Raw genomic sequence first — 17,121 nt, 5'->3', positions numbered from 1 at the left:
ATTTGCTGTAGATTTGCACTTACACAATATCATTGTGTATAGAATGCTAGACAGTAATGGTGATATTATGCTCACTATAGGAAAACTCACAAGTTTGGGCCACTTTTCTACAAATTTCAATAGTTTACTTTCAACATAAAACTCATTGATGATAATTGTTATGTTTGAAAGCCAGGGTAGAGATAGTAGCCACAATGAATATCCAAATCTTCTATCAAACACAGTGAATTGAGTAACTAAGTATACACCGAGTCCAATATTGAAAAGTAGAAATATGTTACTTAAAATTAATTTCACAGTTAATGTGTAAAGAAATTTTTCTTTTGATAATATACTTCCATCTAAATACATATTTTCTACAGTTTTTTTCTGTTTCTGTTCTATACTTTGTTTGTCAGACATTGTGTACAATGTAACTGAGAAAGGACTCTTCCTTTGCAAAATATTTAAGAGAGAAACTACATTTCCAGTTGAGAAAGAAAGATTCTTCACACAGCCTCCATTTTCCAACACTTTTCCCAAACTTTTAACTCTTATCTTATCCTAAAAATGTTTTAATCTACATTAAGTTTGTAATTTTCAAATATTTACACTGTATGTAAGGTTTTTCAATTCACAAATAATAAAACTTTTTTAAATGCTCCCTAGACAAACCTTTGCTTTAATATATTTCATTCAAATCATGATAAGCAAAGAAAATAAAGCATTGTAAAAATTTCCTACAATTTTTGATTTTGTAAAGCATTTGATACAGATATGTTCCACTTACAGACCTCAAGGGATGGGTTAGTGAACAATGAATAATAAATAATGATAAAAAATTTATCATTATGAAAAAGTTTTAATTACTTTGTATAGACCAATGATAACCCTGACCCCAAAATATGAGAATTACTTAAAAAGAAATAAGTTTAATCTAGAATGTCCCCTTCTTCACAGTATAATACTAGAGTCTTTCGTATGATTATTTTTGTAAATGATTCATCAAGAAAACTTTAAAACCAAAAGTGAATAAATGCTTTGTGTTAATTCCTATTGGGCAATGTAAAAAAATTATTAAACTTTATTTTCTTCAAACTGCTCTATGTAATTATTTTTAGATTTATGCAACCACTTAACTATTTTTATTCCTAACTAAGTAAATATGTAAATGTAAGATTTTTTACCTTATTAGCCTGATTAAAGATAGTTACAAAGTTTAATTTTACAAAAAAATTAAATATGTTTGTAAAATAATGAAAGTAAAAAGTGCAATTGACACATAAAGCCAATCCAAAAGGTTGGTGCTAACCAAATTAAGTTTAATTTAAAGTTTAAGTACCTTGCTAATTTCCTTCTTTTTAAGTATTGATAATACAATTTAAAAGGTTGTCTGTTAGATGTTACTTAACTTAATATCTTTGGGTGTTCATTTCATGTTCAAGATGATCAATTAAAAAACTAAGGGGAATCTTCCATCAGGAGTTATTTATGATAATATTTATTATTCTAAATAGTTCTAAAAGATTTGCATTAAATTAAATCTTTTTGTACATTGTTCTATCATTTAAATATATTATTCATTTTGTAAGATGGATGTAGGACAAATAAATAAAAAAGTGAAAACTCAAATGCTACTGAGGTTAAACTGAGAAAAACTGTCCAAAGCCTAGTTTACAAAAGACATAGGAAATTTTAGGTGACCTAAAGAAGCTTTAGGTTGACCAATTCTATAGGTATTTGTTAGTTGTACTTGTTTAGGTTGACCTACAAATAAAAGTTGTTTGTGAACTGGGCACAAGATGAAACTCTTCTTGATTTACATAAATTTGTATTTTCCAACCTTCAATGAAGTGCCTTAACAATGAATAGTACAAAAAATTGTATTGATATTTCCATAAACCAGATCTTTTAAAAATTCCAATGGTATAGATATAATTTTTCCATTTTTAATAAAAGCTTTGCAATTTCAATTTTTAAAAAGGAGGCATTTTTTTACACCATTTGTATAAAACACCTAAATGATGAAAAATTCTTATATCTTAATTCATTATTATTAGGATGAATTAAACTAAAAGTCAGAGATATTTAATCAAATATTTCTCTACAACTATTATATTTATTTTAAAAATTATACATATAATCTGAAATTGGTTGTTAAATCTTAACTATAGGTTTTTGTAAAATAATTCTTTGGTATTTGTTACTGTTTAAAAGATACATTTATCATATATCTATTATATACAGAAATAATTTTAGGGAAAGGAAAGAAAATGTAAAATAAAATTAGGTTGAAATGAAATGGAAAATGGAGGCTGTGTGAAGAATCTTTCTCTCTCAACTGGAAATTTAGATTTTCTCTTCAATATTTTGCAAAGGAATAGTCCTTTCTCAGTTACATTGTACACAATGTCTGACAAACACAGTATAGAGCAGAAACAGAAACAAACTGTAGAAAATATTTATTTAGATGGAAGTATATTATCAAAAGAAAAATTTCTTTACGCATTGACTGTGAAACTAATTACAAGTAACATATTTCTAATCTTCAATATTGGACTTGGTGTATACTTAGTTACTCAATTCACTGTGTTTGATAGAAGATTTGGATATTCATTGTGGCTACTATCTCTACCCTGGCTTTCAAACATAACAATTATCATCAATGAGTTTTATGTTAAAAGTAAACTATTGAAATTTGTAGAAAAGTGGCCCAAACTTGTGAGTTTTCCTATATTGTGTATAATATCACCATTACTGTCCAGCATTCTTTACACAATGATATTATGTAAGTGCAAATCTGCAGCAAGTGTATATAATAACATTGATAGAATGACTAATATACAAACTACAATTCATACTAGTCTTTACAATGTAACAGTTTTATTTCTAATAGCCAGAGAAGTTATTGATGTTGATGAGACAACCTGTTTGATTGATAATCTTGGTAGAAGTGCTTGTTTAATTTACCCAATTGTCATTTCATTCATCTTTTCATTTATCTTAATGATTATCACTGGACTAGAAAATTGTGAACATAATGCTTTGAACATCTTTATTCTGGTAACAATGAATTTGTTTAGATTTTCAGTGGTTAGCTTGCTTGTGATATATCTTGATATTTGGTCAGTGATCCCTATGACAATAATACTTAGCTGTCAAATAGCAGCAGCTACACAAATGTACTCTAAGAAACAAATGAATAAAGGTGGAGATGAAACAGATGCAGCTGGTGGAATTATCTGGAGTGGTCTTGAATGGATTAGTCTACAACAAGATGACTCAAATGTTGTGGAAATAAGATCAACTGATAAAATAGACTTTTCAATGCATAGTGAAGTGAACAGTTTGTTAATGGCAATTCTAAATACATTTTCAATAAACAGCTTTGATAATTTACCTAATATACTTTGTAATATTTCATATTTGATACTTTTATTTGTAATCAGTTATTTAATAAACTTTTCAGAATCATTTTATTATGAACCAAATATAATTAATAATTCCAACTTTGATACAATCATTTCCATTTTGATTATATTTGGCATAGTTTCTTTGTTAATTTCTGTAAGGTTTAAACAAATTCTTAGGAATTCTAATGTTATTATGATAATTTCAACACTAACTGTAATTACAGCTTTGCCAATATCATTGACAGTGAATATGTTTTTAAATGTTTCACCAAAAATGTATCTGTTTACTTTAGATTCATATGTAACTCCTATACAAATAAACATTACTGAAATTTATCTTCATAATTGCCATAAGATTGATAAATTAGCAAATATTTCAAGATTTGAATCAAATGATATCAGTATTAATGAGTTTAAGTATGGGAAAAGAAATCAGCTTGTTTTATGTGATATTAACAGTAAATGTGATTATTCTCAAGCCAATCTTGTTATCAACTTTAAAAAGCATGAAAATATTTATAGATCAAGTTCACCTTACAGTAAACATCAATCTAATATTCTTCTTGCTTATCCAAATATTGATTTTAATAAATTTAGAGATAATTTAAATAATTTTCAGATTGTTTATATTTCAAAGAACTATCCTGATTCTCATATTTTACAAAATATTATTGATTGTAATGATTTTGAAATAGTTCATGTAACTTCTAAATTCAATAATACCTTATGTAACCAAGCTTCTTTATCTGATACCAATGAAATACATCAAACAAGATGTGCTAAAGTTAAAAATAAGATCATAAATATGAAAACTAAATGTTCTTCTTTAAATCAAAATGTAAAGTTCATGTCAAAAAATAAAATTCTGAGCTTAAACAAATTTAAATTTTCAATTAATTTATTAAATGACTTTTGTTGTATAAATGAATCGTATGCTCTTGAAATGTATGGTAAATGTATAAATAAAAGCCATCTATTTACTCAATTACCTAATACACAATTTTATAATTTTCCATGTAAAATATTATCTAGATCTAGTTCATTTTACCAAATCAATGAAAATTGTATCTTGGCTATATCCTATTTTTCAAGATGTTTCCAATCTGATGTAATTATGGATAATACTTGTGATTTATCTCATTTTTCATGTAAATCTGTAACTAGCCTATTATACTTTTAGATAATACAATAACAATATAAAAATTTTTGATAAGTTTTTTTGTACAATGAACATAAAGGGAAAATAACATCTACAAGTAGCTCAGCTTAGGATAAGTTTTTTAATCTTCAGGATTCACTTCAAACATTTGTGTAAACAACAAAATTTTATCTGATAAATAAGCCTTTAAACTTTATTTGAGCAAAGTTTTATGCAGCTTGTTGATTGTTAATATGGTAATAAAGTAGTTTGATTTAAGTCTGCATATAAAGTAAGATTTCAGAGTCAAATGACCAAAGGGTTCTTAGATTAATAGGGAAGCTTAATATTAGTTCAAGACAGATTTACAGCCATATTGCAGTAGGGGGAGGTGTGATCAACACATTAAAATAAATATCTTCAATTTCTTTCTTTCCTGAAAATATATTTCAGAAAAATTGAGGCTGCTTGGTACGTACATCACTTGACCCTTTTTAGAACACTAGCGTATTCGCCACTAGCCTCTAGGGGCTTTGCCCCAAGATTTTTGATCAACCTATTTTTTCGTATTTTAGATTTAAAAGAAAAAATAAAATAAAAAAAAATTATTTTGATGAGGGAGAATCTTTTTTTTTTTTTGGGGGGGTTAGTCGACCCCACTATTTTAATTTTAGTTTTAAAAAGGAAAGAAAAATATTTTTTTAGGGGGGGTATTTTTCATCTTTGGGGGGAGTTAGGGGTGTCCCACCCCCAAGAAAATAGCCTAAAACCCCCACAGGACAAGTAGGTATATTCCCTGAAGAGTAGAATCCAATTGCTTTATTGGTTACCGAGATCTTATAGGACGGACTGACAGACGGACGGACGGATAGACATCATTCTTTTTTGTATTATATAAAATTTTTGTATAAAATTTAACCCATGAGGAAGTGGACATTGGATTGTAAATTGTACTGGTAACCAAAAATATTTGTTTGCCTAAAAATTTGTGATACTATTATTAATGCTCGACTTGTTGGTTTAAACTAGCAGTTTCCTAACTTTTCAACCAATAACTTGAATCTGGAGATAATCATGTCAATCATCATTGGAGGTACATCAACTTTTCGCCAATTGTCCTTTCCTTTATTTTCTTGTATCTTTACACTGTAATCCTTTTTTGAATAGCATACCTAAGGTGTATCAGATACCAGTAACTGGAGTAGGATTTGCTGCGGGTCAGGCTTCAACTTAAAACTTTTAAAGATGGCTTCCTTCAGTAATAATAATACATTCTGTTCACATCATATATATAATACCAAGTAGTACGATGTCTATCTGTCCGTGAGTGGCGTGATCCTTCGCCACAGAAAAAAAAGATTACTACTTTATAAAATACTAGCGGCTTCGCCCCAAGAGGTATAATTACATCTACTATAATCTACCCAGCGGAAAAAAAAGAGAATTAATCGCAATACCTATCGGAAAAAAGCGAATGAATTGCAAATTTTCGCGAATTTGCAAAAATTTGTTTAAAAAATAAAAAAAAATTGGGGGGGGGATTTTTTGTTTCTGGGGGGGGGGGTGTCCCACCCCCAAAGAAAATAGCCTATAACCACCACCAAGATCTTTAGGGACGATCAGCCATGGATTCTTAAAAATAAAAGTTAAATTACTTTCATATTCTAAACTAATTTTAAGCAACAGCTATATAGGTCTGATTATTTAAAAGCATAATGTACATTCAATGAATATTACTCCTTGTGTTAAAAATACACTGCATAGTTATATTTTAATTTATTATATATTCCTCTGAACATAATAGAAACTTTTTGTTTTCCAAACTGTTTATCCATTTCTTACACCTTACCTTAATCTTACAACAACCCTATTTTACAAATTTACAAGGCTTAGTCATATCTACTTTATTTTAATTAAGATTTATTTTATCGAATGTTTGTATTTTATTTATTGAAACAATCGAATCTGTTATTTTATCTTTAGTTATTTCTATACTCAAAGATTTTTGTCTTATTTAACTGAATTGTAATTAAATAAAATTTAGAACGTATAATGTAGTAAAGCATAACTTGATTTGTTTAAACTTAAAATGCTTAAAGCTAAACCTAATAAAGAACAATAATTCAATATAACTCGAAGTTGTTCATTTTGTTGTTATAACTGAAAAGGAAAGAAGTATTGATGTTTTTTAGGGAGCATCTTGAGAAAAAAGGGAAGTAAATAGGGGGAGAGTAACTAAAATTGGGCAAAAAATTAAAACCTATACATACTGTACAAAAATCTAGTTGTAAATAAATATTCTTATAAAGTAATCTAGATGTATATTTGCCAGTGATGGATGTATTTATGGCATGAGAAAAAGGAAGAAAACATTTTGCCAAAAATACATCAACTGTAAATTTGCTGGATGTGTAAGTGCTATAGCCCCAGACGGACAGACATCAAGCTACTTTGTATTATAGAAGATATGTATTCTTTTAAGATATTCTTTTAGATAATACATTTTAAGACCAACAAAGAAATTTGCAATTTCCTGAACATGTGTCGTGTTCCTTCAGTCTTATCAAAAAATGTCATTTTCATCAGACATATTCTTTTATAATTGTTTATACATAAAGCTACTGAATTCTATGCATTTGCAGGGGTGAGGAAAGGAGCGAAAATTTACGAAAACCAGTCTCAAGATCTATATGAAGCATCCCTAAAATTGAGAACTCATTTGGTTGAGTGGTTAACAAGATCTTAACAGACAAACAAAAAAACTTATTTTAGGGTTCCACTAACACACTTTTTAGCAAGAGAAGAAGGGAACTTTTGGTGAGCTCCCTCAAAGTGCTTGTTAATTGCCCCCCTCTCCCATGCCTTATTCTTAACATAAATTTAACATTAAACTACTCTATAATTTGATATGTCCGTATGTCTCAAAAATTTTGAGAAAAATGTTATTTTCTCGGCTCCATTAAAATTTAAATATGAAACTTCTTGTCAACATTCCTATCAATATGGAGCAGAATTAAGTAGAAACATTCATGGCGATCGGACTGCTTTTAGGCAGGTTTTTTTAGCTACTTTCGTGTTTTTCACACATTAACAAAATATAAATATTAGAAAATAAAAAAAGTTTATGTGATTTATTGTTGATTCTAACAAACACTCTTTAAATCCTTTTTTAGTATTCTTATCGATGATTTTTTATGCTCCGCTACTTATGGATGTTGTCGTCCTTGTTTACAGATGCATAACCCCTGTGAGATGTCATAAACGTTTCACCTATAGTAATAAACAAACATGATAAACTCCCTCTTTTATTTACTTTTAAATAATTGGGGCTAAGTCTATCAGACTATATATATTAAATAATTACAGACATAATTGTAGAAAAGCTTTCCTCAGTCTAAAGACTAAAATTACTAAAAGGGGCAAATTCAGATTCTTTATTAGCTTGAAACGTGTAAATAGTTTAATAGTTAAACATTGATATAAGAACAAGAAAGACTATTGAAATCACAATCATTATATAAAGCATCTGTTTTGGTACATACAACAAAAAATGACATTTGAATAACACAGTCTCTGTCCTTCACAAAAGAATTAAATTGTAAATTGCGACCATAGCAATTACTATTTGGAATAAAATTAAGATTGCTCTTATTTTCATATTTATAATTATTTTTGCAGTCACCATAAATTGTTAAAGAGTGGCTTGCATTTAAACAACAAAAGAAGCTTTTTAAATTATTTTTGAATATAATTGAATTTTGCTTTATATTGGTTTTATTCTTTAACAAATAAAAATCATTAGGAAGAGTATTGCATTTCATAGAATATTTTAGAATTTTATTTTCATTGTCAAATTTTAAGCAGGTATGTTTGTAAATGTTACTCTTTTCATCTATATATAATTGATTACAAGCTTTATTAGATGAATCAACTTCACGTATTTGAATTCCTAAGTCAGAATTGCAATCAATAACATTTGAGAGCATATTGAAATTAGGAGGACTTTTGGATACAATTAATCTTGATCCTCTTGCTACAACAGTTTTTAATTCTTGAAAAGAAAAATTAGATTGAAGTAAAATTGTATTATGCTCTACTTTGTTTTGTGGTGAGCTAGATCTTAAATTCTTTGATTTATTTTTGAAAATAATGGCAAGCCTTGCATTATCATTGTTACATTTGATGTAATTTTCACAAAATACTAAACTGTTTTTGATATTGATGAAATTGTTTGGATTCCACTGAATATTTTCACTATCAAAAGAGATAAAGTTATCTTCAAAAAATTTTTCACTCATCATTTTTGTGGAAAATGTTTTAACATTGTAGATATCATTATTTTGTTGAATAACACTAATGTTAAGTTCAGTTGATTTGCTTGATAAATTTAACACAAACATGACAACAGGTATAAACAATATAAAAATAGATATGAATATAACATTACATTTAAAATTATCTAATAAGCATGGGATTGATATATTAAGCTCTAAAACTAAAGAAATAACTCCATAGATGAAAATTAACAAAGACAAAATATTGAAGGTTTGATTGTTCAGAATATTTGATTCATAATTAAAGTTTTGATTTAAATTAACTAGGTAAGAAATAACAAGCAGAACAAATAAGTTAATACAATTCAAAACAATAACACTTAATGAATTCTTTGTAAATAGATTAGGAATCAATATTTGTATCACTGTTATAGTTAGTGTTGATATTTCATCCTTGTCATTATTGCCTTTTAACTTTCTGTTGCTTTCACAATTATTTTCTTGTTGTTGAAGATAAATCCATTCTGTTCCATTCCATAGTTTAGCTGAACTGTCAGTTTCATCTTGGTTTAATATTTTACTTTTAATGTTGAATACAAATAAATATTCTATTGTAAAGATGATTATTAATGGAATTGCTGACCAATAGTCCAAATAATTAATCATCAAACTTGTCACAACTGTTCTGAATATAGTTGATATCACATTCTTGATAAGTTGAGATGAATCATCACATATTTTATACACAGCTGTCAATAGCAATAACAAAGCCAATATAAAGGTTATTATGACAAGGAAACCAGAGCATGCACTTCTACCAAGTTTATCCTCAAAACATGATTTATATTCTAAGCTGAGAACTCCTCTTATTAAGAGAAATATTGTGCACATTATAAAGTAGCTGGTATGTAACATAACTTTGATATTATTCAGATAATCTAGACTTTTATGCAGTCTCAAGTTTTGTATTTGTCCACAAAGAACTGCAATGAAGAATATTGTTGGTAAGATAGGGAACAACGTAAAAACTGTTATCCCAAAGATTATTTGTTTTAGCCCACCATCAATATATTTTTTTATTTGAACAGGAATCATAAACAGACCAGGCATCCATGGCAGTAAAAAGTATACAATAGAATGCATTATCTTAACATCACCAATAATGCTTTGTTGAAAAATCCATACAGCCAAGATAAGGTTACACAGAAGAAAAATATTATGAATTAAAACATTTAACAGAAATGTTTTTAAGTAAGTTTGCTTTGAAACATTTCTAATATTTACATTTCTGATTGTATGTTCCATTTTGTGTACACCGTGCTGGTCTCTCTTTGTTACTAAACTGTAAGTGAATGCAATATTTGTGTAAATATTTGGTTGAGAAAGAAAGATTCTTCACATTAACCTCCAACTTTCCACTACATTTCTCTGAAACTTTTCTATCCACTTTCTCTGTAACTAACACTTTATCATAAAAATTATGCTTTACATTTTGTTTGTTTTATTGAGCAGTATTAGTTTATAATGCTTGTCTATGAAATTAATGAGTAATTTTAAAGGGCGAATATAGGTTGAATATAATATGGGCTCAAAAAAAACGTGCAATTCCATAGATTATAAGTAACTTTAAGATATTGACATATCCAAATGTATAAGTCTGTTATAGCTTAGAACCTGAACATTCTCAGGATAAATTTATGTAATAAGTGTGGTTCCCTAAGAACTCCAAACACCCTAGCATCACACAAGGCTTCGGTTTAAGGTTGAATTAAAAAGCTTTCGTTAAATGATAGTCGTAATAAAAGTGGAAACCAGTTATCAATCTAATTTTTTTGTATTGTGGATTGTTTCTTCCTTGACAATATTCCCCAACAAAGTGTAAAGTATATGAATTTTATTTTAAAAAAAAAACCTTTACAGGAGAAATTTTATTTCATGTAAGTATGAAAATTATATGGTAATTGTTATAATTAATTTAAAGAGGACAAAAATAATAGGTGAATAGTGTTTTTTTTCTTATATTTTTTTCTGGAGAAAATCTGGCGATCGGTGCGTTTGTGTGTGTGTGTTGAAAAATGCGTACTAGGGTAATTATATCATCAAGAATTAATCATTGATCTTTATACAGAAAAAACAACTTTAAAACGTATTATTTACCCTAGTAATTACTCCGGACGCAAATTGACGCAAATTATTTTATGCTTTTTAAAAAATCAATAAAAAAGTATATAATATAAAAAAAATAAACACTTTAATTATCAATTAAGATGCATGCCAATGTAATAATCAATTAAACTTAAGAAAACTAGTCAAAAAAAGTCTTGTAAAGGGGTAAAATAAACGATTTTGTTGACTTTCTCATTTATCATATGTTGAAGTAAAAGCAAAAATTGCAAAATCTACTTAAGGATTTTTTTGATTTTTTAAATTTAACATAGATATTTTAAAAGTATGTAATGGCACCTTTCATATAAGCTCATATCATATTGAAACTATATTCGCCCTTTAAGAAGGAAATGAGAGATTTGACAAATAACTATTTGAAATCAGAAGTATTTTTTGGGGTGGAAGAATTATCAATTAAAAGATAATAGAGTTCCCTATTGCCTTATAGATTTCATATTTTAAGAAAGTAGAGCTTATGTTTAAATTAGATTCTATAGTTCTATGTCTTATAGAAGACTAAAATTAATTTTTTTGCACTAAAGTCCATAGCTCACATCGTATTATAAACAGCCTTTTGCTGAAATATAATGTACAATTATCAGATTAAAATCAGTTTTTTTAGCAATGAGATGCTGAAGACAAGGGGTAAAAACTGTTGCCACATTTATGGTTGTGTCAATAATGATTTTCTCTAAATATTATACCTGGATTGCGGCTAAATTTTATAGTGAAACATTATCATACTGTGCTAACTCCGTAATTCTTTAAAATTAAGCATGATTTACATCTGAGCTTGATAATAAAATGGGATCTGAATATAGCTGTGCCTACTGAACTCTAAAATTTTTTGGCTATGTCAAATATTATTTATTGAGTGTATTTCAAAAACAAATAAAAGATTACATTAAAGGAAGCCTGCTAGAAATATCACGCTTTAACTGCTGAAAGACTGCCACAAGTAGACCCAATACCCCAAATTTGAAGCCTTCAGCTTATATAACAAAAAAGTTCTAGGCATTATAAAATGACATTTATGTACAATAAAAATTTTGGAAGAATCTCAATGCTAATGTTAGAAATTTTGATGTTAAACTATGTGGCCTAGAAACAAAATATTTTTGTCATAAATTTAGGTTGCCAGTAACTAATTATATTTTTACAATAAAGATACCCATTTTTATAGTCAAAATCAAGAAAAAAAATTAAGTTGAACTTGTGTTGTACCAAGTGTACTGTAGCCAATCAGAAAACTGAATCAGCTAAGCAACCAATCACAGCTGAGCTTGTATTAGTTTTTTCCTTTGTTTCCGCTATGATTTTTGTTTACAAATGCAATTTAAATCAGATTTTTTTCATATATTTTGACTATGAAATGTGGTGTTTTTATTGTAAAAATATAATCAGTTACTGGCAATCTAAATTTCTGACAAAGGTAAGGTTATAATTTTGTGTCTAGGCGAGGTAATTTAATATTGTTTTGTTTTATGAGCATTGGAAATCTTTCAAAATTTTCATTGTACATAATATGCTATTTGAAATTTTTTGAAATTTTTTGTTATTGAAGCTGAAGGCTTTAAATTTGGGGTACAGGGTCTACTTGTGGCAGTCTTTCAGCAGTTAAAGCATGGTATTTCTTGCAGGCGTCCTTTAAGTAGATCCTTATTCAAAATGCTAATATTAAGAATTGCTTCTTTATTTCATTTGTGGGTTGTTCTGTTTACATTATTAAACATTCTAAAAACATAAAAAAAAACTTATTTAGTCTAAATTAGCTTTTTTGTATAATTAGAAAAATAAAATTTTTGATAGAAGAAGTTTATTTTACATATTTTCTATATTTAAAGTTTAAAAATTAGGAATATTCATATATTTTAACAAAACCTATCTTACATCATATAAATAATTTTAAAAAATACTAGGCATATTTGTTAAAACAACTATCATAAATATTTTTACTGTAAATTTACCTACATATGTATCTTTTAATAAAAGTAGAAAAGTTTAAAGTAAAAATTTACAAAATTGATTACAAAAATAGTAAAGAGAAAGTGGGATACAAAATAAATAAAAAATTATAAATATTGTAGTGGGAGTATTCAATATCTTTAGAGTGGAAAATGGAGGCTTTTTATATTGAAGAATCTTTCCTTTTCTACCAAATATTTAGTCTCTATTTAGACAAAGGTAACACAGCACATACACATTTTATATATCAGAATTATTATTCACAAACCTAAACTGTAATACAGAGAAAAACATGTCTTCAAATACAGAAAATGTAATCAATGAAAATAAAAATATTATGGAAAGTAATATTTCAAAGGAAAGATTTATGAATATCTTAATAATACATTTAATAATAGAAAATATTTTCTTTTTTATGAACTTATTTATAGGAATCTTTCTAATACAGCAATTTAACACAAGTGAAAGAGGATTTTTGTACTCCTGTATCATATTTCTAATACCATGGATATCATCTGGATTGTTAGTTATAAATGAGTTATATCACAGGACTTTCAGTGATTATTTTAACAATAAAATTCCTATTTGTATAGTGATTGTTGTATGTCTTATTTTTTCTCCTGTCATATCAATCACATTAAACATATTAATTCTAAGTGAAGTTATAACTAATCAACACATTATTTCTAAGATACAATTTGTTAATAATTATAGAGTGATCATACACACTTCTTTATACAATTTGACAATTGTATTTAATATTTTAAGAGGTATTGGAACAGCAAGCCAAAGAACATGTTTGATTGATGATCTAGGCAGAAGTGCTTGTATTATTTACCCAATAATAATATCTGTTATCATTGGATTTATTCTCAACACAATTATTCACCTTTTGAATTCAAAGAATTGGAGTGAAAACTTTATTATTATGGCAATTGGCAATATATTTAGAACTCTTTCTTGTGGATTGATTATTACCTACCTAGACTTTTGGTCATTCATTCCATCAACTATAATCATTACAGGCCAAACAGTTATTTTGTATACTTCTGAGAAAAATATTGAAACAGTTACAGATTCACCATATGGAATAGTTTGGAGTGGGCTTGAGTGGGTAACACTTGCAAATAATGATACATGTGAAATTGTAGATAAAAAACAAACTAGTGAAAGTAGAAGTGTTAACAAACTAATTCCAGTTTTGGATGGTTTTATACAAATATTTAACGTAAATACTTTAAATTTTAAACTATTACTCTTTGGCAATATAAGTTTATTGTTTGTCATTAGTGTTATCTTTTATTTGGTCAACTTTAATCTAACTTTCAATTATGAACCAACAATTTTAGATAATTTTATGTTTAAAAATGTTGTTTTTGTTATTATTGTGTATGGTGTTATTTCTTTAATTCAAGTTTGTGTTGATAAAAAGTTTTTTTTCTTAAGACAAATTATTTTAATTTTTACTATCATTTTACCATTGCTTTTATTTGGATATGCAAAATCATTAAATACAAAAGAAAATTTGTGTCTCTTTTCAACTAATGAATCAGATAATACAATAGTTTTGAAATATAAAACATTTCCTATTACATATGACTTTAAACACACTAACAATATTATGAAATTTTCTAAATCTGATATAAATTGGAATGGGAAAGCAAAATCAATAGGAAAAAATGATCTTATCTTTTGTGAGGAATTATCAAATTGTCTAAATTCTCATTCAAAATTTTCAATATATATCATAGATCATATTAAAGATTTAAGATCTAGTTCGCCTTTACCAACTTATGAAAATATTGTTTATTCAAATTCAGAGGTAAATGTTACTCAATTGAAAAATTATTTTGAAAATTATGATTTTCTTTATATTTCATTTGCTGAGCCAAATTTGGCTAGACTTACCCAAGTAGTAGAATGTTCTAATGTAAATGTCATTAATACTGCTAAAAATTATTCTGATGAATGTGACCACATATTTTTAAATAATAGAAACCAAATTATTCAAAGAAAATGTTTAAAAATTGATGATGATATTCATTTTTTGTATAAACACTGTGAATTTATAGACACTGATGTAATAGGTATCAAAAATGAAAACTTTACTCTAAAGCATGTTGGAATGAAAACTAAAAACTCATTTACTACTGATTACTGTTGTTTAAATTCATCTCACACTATAGAATTATTTGGTAGATGCAAATTTTACAAAGATTTTTTTTTTATTCAAACTTCAACTTCATACCCAGTAAAACAAAAATTTTGTAGAGGTTCAAATTGGTTCATCAATTTTATTAAAATAAGCCAAAATTGTATTCATAAAATATCTTTCTTTAGAAAATGTTTTCAAAACAACTTAGTTACAGATACATGTGATTCAAGCAATCTTTCTTGCAAAGATATTAAAAACTTATTATGATTTGCTCCATTACCCAATATCCTAAATTTTAACATAAACAAATATATTTTTAGCAGAATTTTTTGTTTATAATTGCCCTGCTTTTTATGAAGGCTGATTTACAATTAACTTCCTAGTTTGTCTGTAATGTTTCATTTTTTATCATTTTAGTTAAATTTTTCAAATAGTTCCATATTATTAGGCAAAGAAAATCAAGAAGAATTGAAGATTAACACTTCTTTTATAACTTTGGATTATCTGTCACCCAGTGCTATGTTTCCCCATGTCACATTACATATTATGTTGACAGTTAATGAAAAATCGTAATTAAATGTTTTCAAATATTTCTATCAAAGAATAAAAAATGATTTATAAAAAATCATATTTAAATATTAAAATAAATTTTTATATATTTAGTATTTATAAATAGGAAACTTCAAGGAAATCCTTTCAGAAATATATGTTTACACTTGTTATATATTGGAAAAATGGAGGCTCTTTTAAGTGAAGAATCTTTCTCTCTCTACTTAATATTGAGACTTCTCTAGGGTTGATCCAAATTATTTAGTACAATAACAAAGAGAGACCATTACAGTTTACACATTATGGATCATACAGTACATAATATAAGTATTAGACATGTTTCAAAGCAAACATACTTAAAAACATTTTTACTGCACATTTTTGCCTATAACATTTTTCTTCTTTGTCATATAACAATGAGTGTGTGGTTAATTCAACAAAATATTGATAGTGATTTCAAAACTATGCACTCTGTACTATATATTTTACTTCCATGGATATCTGGTCTTTCGATGATTCCTGAACAGATAAGAAAATATGTTGATAATGGATTAAAACAAATTTTCTATGGAGTAGCGGTTCTTGTTTTGTTTCCTATTGTACCAACAATATTATATATTGCAGTTCTATGTGGAAAACTAAAAAACTTGAGACTACAGAAATGTCTAGATTATCTGAATAATATCAAAGTTATATTACATACAAGCTACTTTATAATGTGCACAATATTTCTCTTAATAAGAGTAGATCTCAGCTTAGAATTTAAATCATGTTTTGAGGATAAACTTGGTAGAAGTGCATGCTTTGGTTTCCTTATCATAATAGCCTTTATAGTAGCTTTGTTATTGCTGTTGACAGCTGTGTATGAAATATGTGATGATTCATCTGAACTTGTAAAGAATGTGATATCAACAACATTCAGAACAGTTGTAACAAGTTTAATAATTAATTACTTGGACTATTGGTCAGCAATTCCAATAACAATCATCTTTACAATAGAATATTTATTTATATTTAACAATAAAAGTAAAATATCAAATCAAGATGAAACTGACAGTTCAGAAAAACTGTGGAATGGAACAGAATGGATTTATCTTCACCAACAAGAAAAAAAATCTGAAAAAGACTTTTCCTCAAAATGTCAGAATAAAGATGATAAAATATCAAAATTGGTGATAACAGTGATACAAATATTAATTCCAAATTTATTCACAAAAAATTCATTCCATTGCAAAAAACGCGATATTCAGTTTGTTTAAATATTCAATTAATTAGGTTTTTTCAAGAATGTCAAGCGTGTGAAAATTTTTTGAGCGTGGGAACCATTTAATTTTCATTTAAATGGTACATATGTTTTTCATTTAATTTCATTTTTAGGACCCGTGAGAACTTTTTTTTAGTGTGGGAACCATTTAATTTTCATTGAATTTCATTTTTTGGAAGTGTGGGAAAAAACGTGAGAAAAAATATGTTTTAGTATAA

The sequence above is a fragment of the Acartia tonsa genome, chromosome 6 (genome assembly GCF_053477335.1).
Source record: "Acartia tonsa isolate MP-2025a chromosome 6, ASM5347733v1, whole genome shotgun sequence".
In the NCBI taxonomy this organism is placed as follows: Eukaryota; Metazoa; Arthropoda; class Copepoda; order Calanoida; family Acartiidae; genus Acartia; species Acartia tonsa.
Note: the sequence above shows the minus strand (reverse complement) of the source record.